We start from the raw sequence: 16,151 nt of genomic DNA, 5'->3' as shown, positions 1-16,151 counted from the left end.
GGTGAGATAAAGTTGTGAAGTGGGAACCTTCGGCCTCATTCACCCACCTATTTCCTTTCATGTTTGCCCCAGGGGCCCCAAATGGGAGAAGGTGACGTAACAGGGAAAACTGATTTCAATACCGATTCATATGCCCTAACTCAGACTGGACCTTAACAGTCCCCGGCAATCGTACAATGAAAGGCTCGGCCCACATTCCCATTCTTCCCAAGGACGAATTCAAACCTTTTCTACTTTCCCCAAACCTTGTATCGCTGCTCTTCACCCCTTACTGTCAGCAGATGACTTCAGCTCCTAACTGGCAAGTGGAATAAGCAGCATTAGAAAAGCTCTCCTCACCCCACAATTGGAGCACACACCGAAGGCCACAGATGCTCCGCCCTCCCCTGCTCCCTCACAGCAGGTAACACAGAGCCCACCATACACATCTCCCAAGGTGGATCATAGTCTGTGCCTGCCCCCTTTCCTACCCCCTCTTCACTTCCCCTCCCTTACTGGGCTGCTCCATGGAGGGGCCCCTGACCTTAGTTCCTACCTAAGCTGCTTTCCTTCCCACCTCTAGCCTCCCCTTCTTCTCCATTCTCTTCTCCTGTACCTCAACCAGACACAGCCTCACCTGGACAAGCCTGCCCATCACCCATGGGCTCCCATACCTCTTTCTCTCCACCGCCTCACTCCTCAAAATTATCTATCTATCTATCTATCTATCTATCTATCATCTATCTATCTATCATCTATCATCATCTATCTATCCACCTATTCATCTGAGTTCAAGCCAGTCTCAGGCAAGTTTATCAAAATATCACCAATTTTTCCAGGACATGGTATATATAATTGTCAGTATTTTCTTACATTTAGTTCAATCACAGTTAATACATTTTCAGTTTAAAAGTGTTGAAATGATACAAAGCAGAAGTCACTACTTAGCACTGTTAGGCTCACTTTCTTCCCCAGAGGTGACCTACTGATCAATGTTTATGCGTATGTAGACAAAAACGTGCATATAGATGTGTGGCTTAGTGGACAGTATCTGTACCTATTGCCCTGCTTGCTTTATTCACTTAATGACAGTGGTATGCTGGGGCTGACGAGCACCAGCTCACGAGAGCCGACTGGGTGCATTTCTTCTCAACTCCACATTCAGCAGTATCACAGTGATAGCTCGAAATTGGCCATGGTGGGAGAACTTACATCATGGGAAGCAGCAAACACTGCCAATCAGGGCTTTTTTTTTTTCCCCCACTAGAGAGCCGGTTGTTAAACATATACTGCTAATTATAGATATCTTTTCATGTCTATTTGAATACATTTGCTTTATTTGTTTTTATCGTTGCAAAATTTTTCACATCATGGAAGAGTCCAGCTTACTTAGCCATTCCATGACTGAAGGGTGTACATCCATCACTTCCGCACATAACGTTTCCCGAAACCTCATAGGATAGCTTCATTGTTAGACACATTTGTGAATATTTTTCTCTGAGAGTCACTTAGCAGTAGTACTCTGGGTTTGAAGCAAATATGGGCTTTCTCGTATAATGGACAAAGCTAAATTGTCCTTCAAAATGACCACTACTTTACATCCTTGTTAGTAGTACATGTCAGAGCCATCGTGATACCTTCATGATACTATCGGTCGTTTTTTTAATAAGTGTAGATGGCTGGTCTTCCCACTGACATCATCCTTAGGCAGATAAAAAATATATATACTGCTATTGTGCTGAAATATCATTAGTAGTAAAAATCTAATGAGAATAGTGATGACAATGATGATAATGATAAAATAGCTTTAAAAGTAGTCATGGATAATCACGCTTCCCTATATGGCTGCCAGTTGTCCAAAAACATGACATTCTAAGTTTACATCTTCTCACTGCAGGAGATGTGGTTCCAAAAAGTCGCTAAAAGAATTAATTGGGGGTTTGGGCTGGTCCTGGTACTCTGACTGATGAAAATTATTCTCTATGGATTCTAATTTTTGGATTAAAAAGAAATGTTAACTAAGACTTTTGGTATAAGACATTTCATTTAATCGTAGTGACCTAAAATCATAGCCTTTCCCTGTAATGGTGTTCAAGTACCGTTTGCAGCATTCCAGATGAAGTGCTCAGGAATAATGCAGGTGCCTCATCTAATGCCCTCACTTACAGACCTCCGGCAGAAAACGGGCATTCTGCAGTTTGTTTTTACTGGCTGTATTGATCTGATCTGCAGAATTTCTTTCCTCTGTGGCTAAATCAGTAAAATCCACACTTAGCTGGCATTTTGCTCCAGTACTTTTAAGGGGTGTTGGATTTGGAGTCATGAAACAATATATTGTCACTGTTACTGATCCTGGCGCACCGCTATTAAGGGCGGTCTATAAAATTCTTGCCTGTGTGTGGAAAATCACTATTGCCCAGCACCAGGGATGCGATAATCCTTTTGAAAATAAGAAATACCTCCTCATCTCTTACTGTACATGTCTTTAGTAGCCTTCCATGGGAGAGCGCATTTGGAGTTTTCAAATTATAAAGAGCACAGAATCTTTTTTCAGAAATCAAGCTTCCACGGATACCTTTTCAGAATCAGGAGTTACTAATATAAAAATGTTCTTTATGTCACAAGAGATCACTTTATTGGACAGTTATCGTGTGCCAGAGTGTGTGCTAGGTGCTTTTTAGTGATCATCCAATTTAATCTTCATCACTACCTTGGGGAGTTGATTCTATTATCACTCGCATTGTACAGACGATTCCAACTGGATCTTAGTTGATTCATAAAGTCATGCAGCGAGTAAATGACAGAGCTCAGAGTCAAAACCAGGGCTTTCCACTTAGAGACCCAGCCCTCAACTAAAGGACCCCTTGAATTTAATTTTTCTTTGGGCCCTGGCTGGTGGACAGATTCTTTGAAGAGCAGCCCATAGGTGATCAAGACTGAGAGTAAGAAGGGAGAGAGGGAATGACCAGGGAGGCCCCCAACCCTGGGATCTGTTTCTTCTTTAGTATTTTAGGTAAGCGATCTATAAGGCTGGCTCACTCCTCGTTCCTTCTGAGACTCGAGCAGTCACTCACTTGCTGATAATTTCTGCTTTTTTCACCTTATGCAGGCAAAAGACATGTTATAAAAGGGAAAAGAAAAACATGAAATAGAAAACACACACAGACATTCCTCAGAAGCATTAAAAAGTAGTATCTCAGGGAACAAAGAACATGCTCGGGTCCACAGGCATTCCTGCTGAAAAGAGGCCTTGTTAAGTTCGAGCTTGTCAAAAACAAAAGGGCTGCCGCATTCGTGGGTCTGATGTTTATCTCCAGCAGAGCACTACCGTTCAAAGCAATCAAAGTTTGACTGGGTTCAGAAATGCCAAACCAGCACATTTTGTGTTCCTAGTCCCCCCAAAACACTGTCTGTGAGTGAAAAACATCTGCATCTAAAACAACACAATTAACAAAAAGACAGGCTCAACGCTAAGGCTGTGGGTCTATTTTTGGTCCCCAGCGAATTGAGGAGCAGAAGCCTGGAAGGAGGGCATGCCATCTTTTTTTTTTTTCATTTACATATGTATTTTTTACTGTTGCAAAATATACATGCCATAAAATTGACCATTTTGACCATTTTCTAAGTGTACAGTTCAGCGGCATTAAATACATTTGTGCAGTTGTGTAACCATCACCTCCATCCATCTTTAGAACCTTTTCATCTTCACACACTGAAACTCTGTACCCATTAAACACTAATTCCCTGTCCCTTTCTCTCTGTAACCCCTGGCAACCACAATTCTGCTTTCTGCCTCTATGAATTTGACTAGTTTAGGTGCTTTCTATATGTGAAATCATGTAATAATGGTCCTTAATGACAAGTGTATTTCACTTAGCAGTATGTTTTTGAGGTTGATGTTGTAATGTGTGTTAGAATTTCCTTCCTTTTCATGGCTGAATAATATTCCAGGGTCTGTAGATGCCGCCTTTTGCTTATACACCTATCTGTTGATGGACACTTGGGTTGCTGCCACATTTAGCTACTGTGAATAATCCTGTCATGAACATGGGTCCCTGCTTTCAGTTCTTTGGGGTATATGCCCAGAAGTGGAACTGCTGGATTACGTGGTAATTTTCTGTTTAATTTTTTGAGAAACTGCCATACCAGAGTGTGCATCTCCTAATCTTTCTTGAGCTTCTCTTCTGATGAGCTCAGATCCTCAGGGGAATACTGGAGGCACAGCTGGGAGGACGTTGCCAGCGGAGGACCACTTGGAGGGGGTCTTCTGGGGCAAGTGGTCTTTTGAGAGTCTGTCATCATCCACCTTGTGGAGAAGACACTTCTGAGGAAACAACATGGCTGTCCTGTGAGATCAGAAATTGAATGGCAATTGAATTCATAGATATGGGGCTTTTCTGGAAGCCTGATAATGCCAAAGATGTTAAACAGGTAGAAACAAACAAACAAACAAAAAACTGTGTATAAGACAAAATTGATTGCATTCAACTCAGCAAGAGATGTTGCTTTTCTTTCAGGAAACTCAAGGATGATGCTTTGGTGAAAGGGATGTTTTTATTTCAGTTAGTTTTCCTGGGCATAGCGTGGATGGGTGAGGATAATATTTTATATTTCCACAGGCCACCTGGGGGAAAAAAAAGAGGGGAGGTGAGGAAGATTGAGAAAGGGATGAGAGCCCAAGAAGAGGCCAGTCAGTTGGGGTCTGAGGAGAGAAAGCCCACTATTGAGAAATTCCTTGTGTAATGGTCAGCTAAGGGATGTTTGGTCAATCACAACTGACATTCAACTTGGTGTTTTGTGTTACTAGGTCACCTCCTTGCTGTCACTCTAAACCTTTAGTGAATGTTTGCTACCCCAGAGAGTGTCACTTTAGTAATACTATTGGAGTAGGAAGGAAGAAAGGAGTCAGTGTTTGTCTTATGTTGGGTCCCCCCCCATCCCCCTCCAGCAGGGCAGCTGAGACAAGAATTTTTTTTTTAAATTTTTATTGGGGAATTGGGGGATGGGAACAGTGCTGGCGCCATCATTGCGTTCTTCCCAGGCGAGGCACATCAGTCGCCGGCTTCTGGACGGCCGCTCACGGGGGCTGCTGGCCGCTCACGCTGGCTGCTGGCTACACACGGTAGCCCATGGCAACCCACTGCCACAGGGGCTGCAGCCTACGCCGTGGCCTGCGACTCGCGGCAGCCCAGCTCCAGGTTGAGCTGTTGTTCAGCATCTTAGCTGTAGAGGGCAGCATCACTGGTCCTCATATGTGGGATCCGAACCGGTGCCCTCTGGCGTCCCAAGCAAGTTCTTAACCATCGCGCCACTCTGCTGGCCCTGAGACAAGAATTTGAGTGGAACAGTTTATGTGGGAGCTGCTAGGAAGTGAGTAGAGGAGTAGAGATAAGTGAGATAAGAGAGGGAAAGAAGCTGATTCAGAATGAGTTAATGAGCAAGTCAGCTCTGCACACAACTGGGCTGAACCCCACTGGCACCCTCCTGGAGACTGTAGAACCAGACTCGGAATTGTCCCTGGGCAAGGGGCTGAGAGCAAGAATGGCTGTAAGTTTGATTCTCTTTGCTTTTCAGAGTGGGGGTCATTACTGATGCTCTGATGCATACGTTGGAGACATGTTGTGAGTAAATTTAGAAAAAGTACATGTTGCTGGAACCTAAAGGTGAGCAAGGTCAGTGGTGCAGCTTTCCATAGACCCACCTGGCAGACCAACCATGGGGCTGACCCACCTGGCAGACCCACCATGGGACAGGCCCACCTGGCAGACCCACCATGGGACAGACCCACCTGGCAGACCCACCATGGGGCTGACCCACCTGGCAGACCCACCATGGGGCTGACCCACCTGGCGGACCCACCATGGGACAGGCCCACCTGGCAGACCCACCATGGGGTTGACTTTTCCTGCTGTGCTGGCTAAGCCGGCTCTTTCCTCTGGTTCTCCAATCAGGGGAGGGAATAACAGCAATAGGACCGAGGAATACAGCACAGCACTTAGAATGTGATCCAACTCTTTTCCCCAACAAGTGTTCTCGATACAATAGGATGCACGTTATTGATGTTTTTAGACTTCTCGTTATCGGATTAATATGTGATTCATTATTCAGTGTACCTTTCTGCCTGCTATGGAAAAATGTTATAATAATGATTTTAAACACTTCAGAATAAATCACAGCTTATAGTTTTTAAACATTCTTGCCAGCCCTTCCCTTGTGGATAAATTTTACATAATAGTAATTATGGCAGGGATGGAGTTTTCTACTGTACTTTCATCAATTACATTTTGTCATTTATATTTCATTTTGATTGTCTTCACAGTCATCATAAATAACATTTCTTTTTGATAGCAGCAAAGTATTCCATCCAATGGCAGGACAATAATATTTTTAACTGATCACCGGTTTCTGGACATGGGGGATTATTCCAGATGGGGTTCCATAGAAAGCAGGCTCTGAGGGGGCGATTAGCAGGCAGAAAATTGATTAAAGTGTTCTTGAGGATGGAGGAGGGGGGACAACACCTGTGAAAGGCAGAGGGAATGCAGGGTAGCCAGGGGAAGAAACTGAGCTGTCATGTCTTCGCGATGAAGAGCTCAGCCAACACCAGGAAGATTTAAAGGTGGGATGGTCTTTCAGCATTTGTTCCCAGTTGGGGCATGAAGACAGGACCTCTATGCCACCATATGGATCAGTCGTTGGGTGTAACCTCAGGCTATAACCTCAGGCAAGGGTAGATATCTGAGGTCTACCTCACAGGTTCCTGCAGAGCCGCGTGGGTAGGGCATCGCAGCATCTAGTTCACGGGTATTTTCCAGTTTTTCTAACTTAGATATCAGAGCAAGGAACATCTTTGGACACAATGCATTTCCCACTCTCTTTTCTGGAGAACCTGGGGCACAGTCAGCAGTTGGAGCTTATGAGTCGCCAGCCCTGGAATTACAGAGTATTTTGCCTCTCAAATGTTTTCTGGCACTAATCAAGTTGGTCAAGCCCTCTTTTATGTATTTGCTTTCTAAAATGGTGACACCAACTCTAGCTAGTCAGAATTGTAGGGCAAGAAAAGTTGCATCATCGGCATGAAACAGTTTGAGTATTACAACATTTTTTCCCCAAAAACTTACATCGGATATGGTTATCAAATATAGATTCGCACGTTTATCCCTTATAGTCCAATTGACCAAGTCTGCAGTGGGGCCCAGGGACCTGAATCAGTATACTGCCTATTTTTTATTCTATTTCTGTCAAAAAGAAATTTGACAGATACCGCTTTAGAATATAAAACTTCTTGATGAATGCAGGAGGCTTTGTTATTATTTTACTACTTTTTTCAGAAGGGAAACAATTTGCATCCTGTCTCCTTTGCTTTTTTTCAAAACTTCCACCCTTCATCAAATTTCCCACCCTCATTTCAGCACACTCTTTTGTTATCTTGTCACTTAAAACTCTTCTGGAAATCATACGATCTGAATTACAAATGTAGTTTTCAGACAAGCTCCTATGTTTCTGGCGCATCCTGCTGGGCATTGACTGGGACCCCAAAACATGGAGGTCACTGCATTAGGCATTTTCTAATATATTATATTATTTAATTCTTAAAGCAACCTTTAAGTTTGGTTTCATCATTCCCATTTTCCCGTAGCAAGAAACAGAATGTCTCAGAGGTTGAATAAAGTGCCCAAAGCCTTGATGAGCTATTAATTACTCCAAGGTGTTAGGCTTGGCAGTCGCTCTGAAGAGTTGTATGCACAGCCAAACTCTCAGACATTCCTCTTAAACTCATAGGTATCTGAAGCTGAAGACTTTTTCGGTTCTAAGTCACAGAAAACCCCAATCCAAACTGGCTGAAGCAAAAAGGGAATTTATTGGCTCATAGACTTGAACACTCCATGAGTAATCAGCCTTCAGATGTGGCTCGATACAGGGGGTCAAAAATGATGTCACCAAGATTTTTTTTCTTTCTGCCCCTCAACTTGAATAAGTGTGTGTTCTGTTTTGTTTCCGTTCCCAGATAATCTCTCCTTCTCTTGTAACGTGGCTGCTAGCAGCCCCTTCCAGCTTTCCCTCCAGTGGAAAGGAGTTGTAGGTGGTTCTAGTTATGCAGCCTCGAGGAGTTTCCTGATCAGAGACTTAGGACCCACTCTTGACTGTAGCCTGGAAAAGAGATACTTTGGGTTATCCGTTCCACCCCCTGGCCATCCCAAACCCTGAAGACTGAAGAGGTGGGTCTCTAAATTACAATTAGAATTCTTACCCAAATAATGGAGACTAGGTACTGAGGGGCCATGAGGCAGATTTCTCCAGCTACATTATCCGCTCCTTTACGTTCCTTTAGTATTAAATCTTGTTAACTATCCACCCATCGCCTGCTTAGAGAACTCAGGAACTGATTCAAACACTTTATGCATTAACTCAGTTAATCTCCATAACTCTAGGAGGTAGGTGCTGTTATTATCTCCATTTTACAAATGAAGAAGCTGAGTGATTGGAAATTTAAGGAACCTGTCAGAGCCGGTGTTAAAAGTGGGATTACAGGGCTGGCCGAGTGGCTCAGTTGGTTAAAAGCACGAGCTCTGAGCAACAGGGTCACCGGTTCGATTCCCACAAGGACCAGTGAGCTGCACCTGAGCTGAGCTGCCGCTGAGCTGCCAACAGGTGGCAGGATGGCTCAGCTGGTGAGAGCATGTGCTCCTAACAACAAGGTTGCGTGTTCAACTCCCACATGGGATTGTGGGCTGTGCCCGCCTGCAACTAAGATTGAACAAGGCATCTTGAGCTGAGCGGCCGCGAGCTGCCTAAGGACTTTGGGAGCTGAACTAGCTGCACCCTCCACAACTAAGATTGAAGAACAGCAACTTGGCTGTTCCCCTTCCCCAATTACCCAATAAAATCTTTTAAAAAAGTGGGATTACACCCCAGACAGACTGGATCCTGCTTCCTTTTTCTTTCCCATCACACTCTGGTTTTTGAAAGTGGTATGTTGTCACAGTGCAGTGTCAGTAAAATGCCACAGGCTTCTCGGGATCTCTTTCTGAATGAATTCCAGATTATATCCCGTCTCAGGTCTCTCCCAGACAGCCTAGCTAACATGCACATCTTCCCCCAAATTACCCATGTGTTCCCTCATCCACACCACGCTTGTAGACACCAACCATGTGTCTGGCTCTGTTCTAGACAATTGGGAGTGGGGGTGGGGACTACAGTGGTCAAAAAGACAGACCTGATTCCTGCCCGCACAAGGAACACCTAGGCAGTTAAACACGTGATTTTGAAGAAACATTTAAATGTCTACACATATCACCCGGGGAGAAAGGGATCCAATGAGTAAACACACATAGTTCATGAACTTTGAGTGTTCTTCCCTCAGTGTTATTTATATTCCTTAAGGTAGGTTGCTGAGGAATTCAGAGGCAGTCTTTACTCCTGATAGCTTATCTATCCTAATTCTCAGGCTCAAAATACTGGCTGTGACCCGCTTGTGCATTCTGAGACTACATGAAATTTAAAGCACAATGGTTTTTTCCAGCGGTTCCCCAGGCATACTAGGGGCCTCTCAAAGGTACAGAGCTCAGGACTTTGCCTTGGGGGCTCCCGCTATAGTTATGAGAGTGAGACTATGTACAGTATGATATTCATGAGTATCAGCTGTTACCTTGCAGTAATGACATTGCTCTCTAGTGCTAGTCCCAGAGCTATCTCACCCATCACATTGGGCAGGCCTGGACTAAGAGATGGGGAGGTCAGCATCACAGCTCTCCTATAACCGTAGCTCTGGGTGGTCTTGAAATTCTCTTGCCTTTTCTACATCTCCGATGTCTTTGCAGAGTTAAGAGACTGAAATAGATCAATGTGAAGGGATATTACCCGCTGGGCCAAGATTGGAGAACAAAAAGTCACTGGAGATCATTTTTGAGTTTCTTAGGGAAGTCAGACTCTGATGAGGGAATGAAATGTTGTTAGAGAATTATATAGGCATGTGCTCAGAAGGACTTTAGGACACGAGCCAACTCTAGGAGCCAGGAGTTCAAAATGGACTCAAGTGTCCATGTCACAGGACTGAGCCGGGAAAAGAGAATGGTGGTGAGACCGATCATGGCATCGCCAGGAGCCATGTGTCTCTTCTTGAGGCTGCATCTCAAGGTTATTCCTCTAAGTCCCACCCATAGTCTGCTTCCTTCATGAGGCAGAGACTTCACAGCTTTGCCACAGGCAGTTGATCTAATTGCATGGATGGGAAATTCTTGTCCACATTAGAATGAGAGAGAACTTCTCTCAGATGTGGCAAATGTTAGACACACTTGCTGCTCTCACTCCTACTCCCTGTGTCTGCGGGAAACATAACTAATCAATTACTGCCTGTTTCCCACTGTGCTTGGACATAGCTTCAGAGCCTTCAGCACAGCCTTCCAAGAAGCCAGTACCAATCCATTAAAGATGGCACTTAAGATGAAACTGATTTCCCAAACGAGCTTTTGGGTTGTCTCATCTGTAGTCCTTTTTAGAATATAACCTTAAGTATCCTCCTATGGTAGATGACAAAGTGGTTTGAGGCTGGATTCTCAGACCAAGTGTGAAATAATGTGAGCTGCAGAGACAGATAGAGGCGGACATGAAAGTTTCAGGCACGTGCTTACGGGAGAGTTTGGTAATAGCACCTGTTTAAGGCTGTTGCTTTAGGTCAGACGGTGAGAGCAGGGAGCCCATCAGACATGGTCAGGGAGTCCTCCACTCAGACCCGTCTGAGCTTAGTCTAAATGAACTACCACACGTCTCCTAGGGAGTCTGGTGTATCACTTCAGCTTCTTGGCGTTTGTTCAGATTGGATCTTAGATACAGACAGGATCTTGTCTACCCATCCTTTTTTATCATCCAAGTATCATTATAATCCGCCAGTTTATTAAGAATTAATAGATAACGGGCTGGCCCTGTTTCCAGGGCTCTTTGGCTATGTTTTAGTAATGGAGGTTTCCAGGGAAAGGGTCACCGGTGAGCGAGCACCCCACCTCCACATTCATATTCAACCAGATGCTGAGAGGTCCTTGGGCAGGACCTCAGAGTTACCAGAGGGAAATCTACAAGAAACCATGGGGTCTTGACTCTTAAAGGGACAGTCTTATTGTTGGAAATACAATAATAACAATACGTGCAGTTTTGCCATATTGCAATTGTGTGAGTTTAAGAAAAGTTTTTCCATATCTCTGTCTTCGTCTGTAGCCTGGGACTAATAGTAGAGGCTAACTCACAGAGCCACTGTGAGGATTTAATGAGATGCCACCATAGAGTGCCCGCACAGGGCCAGGCACAGAGCAAGTCCTCAGATCATGTCGTTTCTTCTCCACTTACGGGTTAGGATGTTGGTGAATGTGTTCTCATGCAGATACCTGCAACATGGAAATGGCGTTTCCAACCCTTGCTGGCGACCCCAGCGGAATTCATGGCTGAACGTTAACTTGAATGTTGTTTTCTCCACTTGTGCTACTTGGGCTATTAGGTTCTTTATGCCCTGGATTTCCAAACCTGAGAAATCCCTCAGTCCATGGAGATCTGTCTGTAAGAACCGGGCACTTCCAGATTATCTGTCTCAAGCCCCCATTGAACAACATCGTAGACCAGCAAAGGCCAGGTGGCTTTCCCACTCAGAGCCTCACTGAGTCCCCCTCCTGAACAATAACTGCATTCCCATTGCCAGTTCAGCCTCTTTTGTTGAGCCAGAAATCCAGTCTTACGGGCAATTCTCATGAGACTGGCGATGAATGTGGCTTAAATGGAAAATGTTGTTTGTGCGTGTGGTGTCAATAAAGATGTTATTAATACAGCTGTAGTCAGACAGCTGCTGCCAACCTGCTGGGGAAGCCACGGCCACGTACAGAGCCTGATCAGTTGGCTGTCCCACAATCTCAGGGTGGGGAGGCACTTAAAAGTCATCAGGTCCAACCCATCTCCTGCAGCCATCCAACCTAGGCTCCAGTGACTTCAAGGGAAGGAAGTTTGTCACCAGTCATAACTCTGGATGTGGGTTTTTCCATCTCTGGAAAAAAAAATCTATTCATTACAATTTTTATTTGTTTGTTTCCTCGCATTGGCCTCAAATTTGCTTTTTCGGACGCTGTGACTATAAGGCACAAATAAAATCTCTTCCTCATGATAGGTTTACACATTCAAAGGAGACAGTGGTGGGTCCAGGGAGATTTCTCTCCTGGCAGGGTAAGCACTCCAGTTGCCCTAAATATTTCTCAGTAACATGACTACCTGCTTTTTATTGTCTCAGACTCATATCCCAGCTTCAACTTGGATTCGCTGTGTGACTTCAGGTAAGCTACCTAACCTCCCCAATGTCACTTTCCTCATGTGTAAAATGGAAAATGCATATTAATGTACTTATTTAAAATAGTAGGTAGCTTGGCTAGATGCACAGTTTAAATAAAGTAAATTATTAGATGCTTGACACAGTGCCGGGCATATAGCAGCAGGCACATAATAAACTTTAGTGATGATTATCGTCATTTTGTCATTCAACTTTGAGCCCATACCTTAGGTGTGCTCTGACTCACCCAGACATGATTAAACTTGATCAGGGCCTATAAACCACTGAATGATCTGAGCCCTGCCTACCTCGCCACCCCTCGCTTCTCACTGGTTCTTTCCTTGTTGGCCACGCCCCATCCACGGGTCTTCTTCCATTTCTTTGCATATGCCAAACTCCTGTCTTGGGGGTCTCACTCACAGTGTCTTCTCTCTGGGGCATCCCCTTCTCCTTACCTGGATGCACACACTTTTCTTCATTGCTTCTTTCTCAACTTCATGTCTCACTTTTCTAAACATCGCTTCTTCAGCAGAGGTTTTCTTTGACCACCCATTGAAACAAGTTCCCCCGATAAATCTCTTACATTATACCCTCTCTTTGTTCCTCAAGCATTCACCAAGATATGCAATTATATATTTACAAACATGTTTATCTTGTTTACTATTTGTCTTCATTGCTAGATGTCAGTATCATGAACACAGGGAAAGCATTTTTATTTTAAAACATTTTTTTCTCTACATGTTATAATGGAAAATTTTCAACATACAGAAAAGTTGAAAAAATTGTAGAGTGAGCCTCCATGTGCATGTCTTTTAGATTATACAACTAGCATTTGGCTATATTATCTTTATCACCTATTTATCCATGTAATCATCCCTCTACCCATCCCTCCATCCTTTCCTCCCTCCTCCATCCCTCCATCTTATTTTTTGACACATTTCAAACTAAGTTGATAACATCAGCACACGTCACCCCTAAGCACTTCAGCACGCACGTGATTATTAACCAGAGTTCAATATTCATTTACGATTCTACTTTTTCCTTGAGGTAAAATGCACAGATAGTGAAATGTACAAGTATTAAGAGTACAACTGGTGAGTTTTGAAAAAGCACACACCTGTCTAACCCAAACACCCATCAAGATATAAAACATTAACGTCACCCCCAACATTTCTTTATGCTCCTTCTCATGTAAACACTAACTACACTCACCCTTGAGGCAACTACTATTTTGAACTTTAAGTTGTTTTTTTTCTTTCTAGAATTTCATATAAATTGGAAACATAGAATGTGTCTCCTTCTTTGTAAGACTTCTTTTACTCAAGGTAATGTATTTTTTTGAGATTCTTCCAAGTTGTGGCATATATCAATAGTTCTTTCTTTTCATTGTTGAGTAATAGTGTTCCATAGAATGGGTATACCACAGTGTGTTCATCTATGCTTCTGGTGATAGACACCTGGGCTATTTTCTATGTTTGCCTATTATGAGTAAAGAGGTTATGAACATTCTATTACATTCATTTATCTTGTTCTTTGGTTATTATGAATCAAGAGGCCATGAGTATTCTATTACATTTTATCATATTCACTTATCTTAGATAAATACCTAAGAGTAAAATTGCTGGGTCATGGAGTAAGTATGGGTTTATTTTTATAAAGCACTGCTAGACCTTTTCCCAAAGTAGTTGTAGGAAGAATCTGTTTTGTTTACTAACATCAGCCAGCCACTAAGTGAGTTTGGCACAAAGTAAATGCATAATAAATGTTTGTTAAATTAATGAATAAAGGAAATAAACGTAAGTATAGTGACTATTCTAACCCTTTCCTACTGTTTACTCGTGAAATGTGGTCTCCCATGACTCATATAAGTTCTCTGAGCTTTCGGTTTCACTTTTTATGGGAATAATAAAATGTCTTCGATGTTGCTGAAAGTATTAGAGCTGAAGGGCCACGGACATGGGGTGGGGGGTTAAGAGGTGAGTGGTGCCTTTCCTTTAATATGATTGTGCCCTTCCTTCTGTCCTCTCCTGTCCCCTCCTCTGCAGGCAGCTGGGAAACCCGCCAAGGCTCAGGCGCTGAAGGGGCAAAAGGAACAGAAAGAGCAAGAAGCACTTGGATCAACCATTCGTCTCTCTCCAAGGCCCATACACGTTCCCGTCTAAAGTTGGCATTTATATACTTGACTTCTCCTGCATTCTCTCCCCTTCAGATTTAATGTCTAGGTTTGTCTGATTTTTAAACTGGGTTATTTGAATGTCAAACTTTCGGTAACACTTTAATAGAGGTGTCCATTAACCCGTGCTAAATGAGAGCCCGGCGTCTCTGGAAATGCATGTGACATCCGGAGGAATCCACATGAATACCAAATGCCTTCATTATGCGCAGCCCCCAGCGCGATGAATACCAAACACGGAGCCCAGCGCAGGGACTGGGTCCTCGCTCCCAGGAGTTGCCAACACCTCTCTGCGTTTCCTCAGCGGTCCCAGTCAGCCCCGTTCGCTGTTTCTCTCCAGGTGACTAGGCGCGGCAAGGGTGGCTTTGGCGGAAACAAATAAATGGCGCGCTCATCACCAAATTCAGAGCTGAGGCAGGGAGGAGGCTGGCGCCCATCACCGGGGAGTCAGCAAGGGGACGCGCGCTTAGTATGCAAGACGGGTTCCCGACACTTCATAAAAGGCGATAACTTTCTTTGACCAATGAATGTATTATTTATAAGTGATTCCGATGTCTTCTTCTCGCCCTCTTCCGCCGCCCGTCCTCTGGCCCCACGTTTTCATAGGCCCGTTGGAGTACTTGTTCAGTGATGAAGGCCCTCGTGATAAATAATTTATAAAGCAATTTACAAGTGCATTATTTTTAGCAATAAGATAAGACCTGGAAGAAAGTGTTTTACAGACACACACAGACACGCATATGCACACACACACACACACACACACACACACACACACACACACACACACACACACCATGGCTCATAGCAGCAAGGTATCAGAACAACACTAGGTGAGGGGATGGGTGGGAGGTGAAGGGTGCCCTAAGCCACAGAGCTGGGCCCTTGTGCGTGAACCATGTGAACTGTATGAAGCACGTTTGTAGAATAAGCAAGAGAAAACCCACTGAAAAGAATGTCTTCTCTTAACTCTTGGTACACAGCTGCCAACGTCTTCCACATGGAGTGATTCTGAGCGAGGACGTTTTTCTCGTGGTGTCTGACTTCTTTTGAGCAAGTCCACTAATCCAAGCCCAACACCTAGAGCCCGCCAGGCATGATCTCAGTTCACCTTCAGTATCTCTATGAGGTGTGTGTTATCCTCAGCCCCATGATATGGATGAAGAAACTGAGGCTGTCTCCTGGCCTTCAGTAGTCCCTCTTTGAACTCCCAATCCAGTGAAAGCTGTTGGTTCAAGTATTCGTTCAATGGCTAATTCGACGGGTGTTTGACAAGCTCCTGTTCTGGGTCAGGTTTGGTGCTGGGAGTTGGGATGTGTAGCTGGGCGATGCATCTCTAGCAGTGTCGTCAAGTAGAAACAGAATGCAAGCCACACAGATGACATCAGATTTTCTAGTGGTCGTGTTATAAAGAAGGTAAAGAAAAAGGCAAAATTCATTTGAATGACACATTTTCTTTAACCCAATAGATCCTAAATATTACTTCAGCAGGTACTCAATATACACATTATTAATGAGAGATTCTAAACGGTTTTTGTGCTGTCTTCTAAACCCAGTGCGTATTCTAGGCTTATGACACGTCTCAATTCCAACCAGCCACATTTCCAGGGCTCAATATCTACGTGTGGGCTGTGGCTATTAGGCTGGATAACACAGAGAGAGGAAAAGGGAAGCGAATGATTGATGTAGGGGGTGAAA

General features: G+C 44.0%; 1 long non-coding RNA gene across 1 annotated transcript; it reads left to right on the top strand.

Moving 5' to 3' along the window:
• Nucleotides 1–12,243: 12,243 nt before the first annotated feature.
• Nucleotides 12,244–14,988, top strand: LOC109376727 (uncharacterized). The gene is made up of 3 exons (XR_002122773.1): nucleotides 12,244–12,287; nucleotides 13,543–13,605; nucleotides 14,326–14,988. It is a non-coding gene; the product is annotated as an uncharacterized LOC109376727 (long non-coding RNA).
• The last annotated feature ends 1,163 nt before the right edge of the window (nucleotides 14,989–16,151 follow it).

Source organism: Hipposideros armiger, unplaced genomic scaffold (genome assembly GCF_001890085.2).
Source record: "Hipposideros armiger isolate ML-2016 unplaced genomic scaffold, ASM189008v1 scaffold_1181, whole genome shotgun sequence".
Classification (NCBI taxonomy): Eukaryota; Metazoa; Chordata; class Mammalia; order Chiroptera; family Hipposideridae; genus Hipposideros; species Hipposideros armiger.
The sequence above is the reverse complement of the archived record's forward strand: the minus strand, read 5'-3'. Positions and strand labels throughout refer to the sequence as shown.